The sequence below is a fragment of the Colias croceus genome, chromosome 9, assembly GCF_905220415.1.
Source record: "Colias croceus chromosome 9, ilColCroc2.1".
Lineage (NCBI taxonomy): Eukaryota > Metazoa > Arthropoda > Insecta > Lepidoptera > Pieridae > Colias > Colias croceus.
Genome location: NC_059545.1, coordinates 9,774,133 through 9,776,663, shown reverse-complemented (window position 1 = coordinate 9,776,663; position 2,531 = coordinate 9,774,133). Strand labels below are relative to the sequence as shown.

At 33.2% G+C, this 2,531-nt stretch overlaps 1 non-coding gene across 1 annotated transcript; it reads right to left on the bottom strand.

Moving 5' to 3' along the window:
* Positions 1-373: 373 nt before the first annotated feature.
* Positions 374-445, bottom strand: Trnat-cgu. Its single transcript has one exon. It is a non-coding gene; the product is annotated as a tRNA-Thr (tRNA).
* Positions 446-2,531: the final 2,086 nt, after the last annotated feature.

Below are 2,531 nucleotides of genomic sequence, written 5' to 3'. Positions count from 1 at the left end.
TTATTATCTTAATTTTATCCTTCAATTGTTGTCGAGTAATTTATTATCTTATATATAAAATTCCCGTGTCACAATGTTAGTCACCATACTCCTCTAAAACGGCTGGACCGATTCTCATGAAATTTTCTGAGCATATCGGGTAAGTCTGAGAATCGGCCAACATCTATTTTTCATATGTACCACGGGCGAAGCCGGGGCGGACCGCTAGTATAGTAATAATTTCTTTTATTCAATAAAATTTTATTTGTATGACAACAATTATTTATAAGTAAGTAGAGACTAGTAGACTTTCGTACTTTTAAAGATACTGGATGCAAACTAGTTACCATTCTTTCTTTATACTTCAAAAATAATGAAAAAACGTTACACGTAATGCCTCCTGTGAGGTTTGAACTCACGACCCCTGGTTTACGAGACCAGTGCTCTACCACTGAGCTAAAGAGGCTATGAATGGGGTCCCCAAATTACGTAACACTGTATATGGGTTACATTTTTTGCTTTAAGAGCCATGTACTACTGTTTACTGAGGTGTACTAGGTGCTACTGTTTAAAATTGATAAAAAACAACGTCATGCAAAACGGTATCACGATTAAAAAAAACTTTTCTTGATTTTCGAATGTGTGGCGCTGAGTAAATATTTTAATTAGAAAAATTACATATAAAATTACATTCATATAATAATAATCAATAACATGCGTAATTTAACAAATATATTGAAACGTTCTAACGAAGTCTAGAATATTCTATTGAAGCGAAATTCTAATTCACCAATTTGCTAAGAGCACCTGATCTCGGAAATTCGTTTCAGTGGATATGCTCTGGATTCGAATTGGCCTTGATATTTCTACAGTTTAATATTGCTAAGAGAACTGATAGTAAATGAATTTGTAATGTACCTGCTTCTATTATCGAATATTTTAGCCTCTGCATCTCTTTGTTGCATTTGAGTCTTGTTTATGCATCGAAGGTGTTATAGCTGAATTAAAGCAATGTCTTTCGTTGTGTTAACATTTTATATACCTACCTACTTATGTATCTAATAAAAATGTTTTATTTCTTTAATGTAAATATTAGATGTCTCCTAAACCAACTGTCGTACGTAATTATTCTCGCATTGCAATTCAGTTTGCTGTATAATAATATGACGTACCTATTTCATTGCTAGGTAAGTATACCTACGTGCAGTGGAACGCAGTCTAGAATCATTAGCAGAGATGGTTGAATTTCGTATACAGGCAACCCTAGAAATATTTAATGAAAACTTTCAAAAAGGGTTCAAAATAACATTCCACACTCGTAATTTTTCATAATGATAGATATTTTGAACTCTATGTTCAACTGCATAAGGCACGTATGGAACTTATTTGCAGTGAACTTTACAACAATTTCAGAATGCAATTTTCCGCCGCGACATTCCTTTTGCAAGCCAACTTTGCGCAGTTTCTCGCTTCTAATTAATTTAATTTTATCCTTAACAAGTTCACTTCTGGTTCAATTTTGTTTCATATTCGTTTGAAATTTTTATATAACGATATATGCAAAATTTTAATATTTAATTTCAACGTACACAGGTAGTTACTAGTTACTATCTTTATAAAATTATTAATATCTATTATCGTGAAGTATCTGCCTTTATACTTATGCTTAGCTTCCGCCCACGACTTTGTACGTGCATCCCCGTTTTCCCCGTTCCCGCAAGAATTTCGGGAAATCCTTTCTTAGGGGACGCCTACGTTATGACATTTACCTGCATGCCAAATTTCAGCCCGATACGTCCAGTGGTTTGGGCCGTGCGTTGATAGATTACTATATCAGTCACCTTTGAGTTTTATATATATAGGTAGATACCTAGTATTTATTTTGTAGATATAATTTTATCTTTGCATGGAAGGTAGGTACTGTAAAGCTTTTTGAGTTTTAAGTAGACCGTACATAATTGTTATCTATCTGGACTTATTATTGCTACTTCGTTCATTTTTTAATTTTAATTTACTTACTTTATCCTTTAAGAACGACAAAATGCAATTTAAAAAATTACACGTTACATTATCTACGCACAGACTAACTCCTTTCCAGGCCATTTCCTTACATTGATTTTTCATACTTGCTTCAGAAATAAAATATTCTTATACCATTACATACCATTTCAGACTTGCTAATCGAAGTCGCAAATTGCAATATGCAATTGTCATACAAGTATGGTTAAGAACTCTTCAGTCGTGTAGAGGCCTTCAACCGACCCACATGTCAAGAACTAATACCCTTTGAACCGGTCACGTTTACAAGTGGTTCATCTTTTTAACCTTTTAACGATGTCATAGGGTCACTTTTTAGCGTTTGCGTGGATTGGATATTCGAAATTTTTCCTACGCGATGAAGTTTAATGGTTATCGTATTGATTAAAGTAGGTATAATGAGGTTTTTTAACCCAGTTTGCATATTGCAAATAACTTTATTCTCAACATACATATACAGATCCCAAAAAATTCCGTAAAGAAAATGATTGAAATTTAAATCTAAACACATAGGT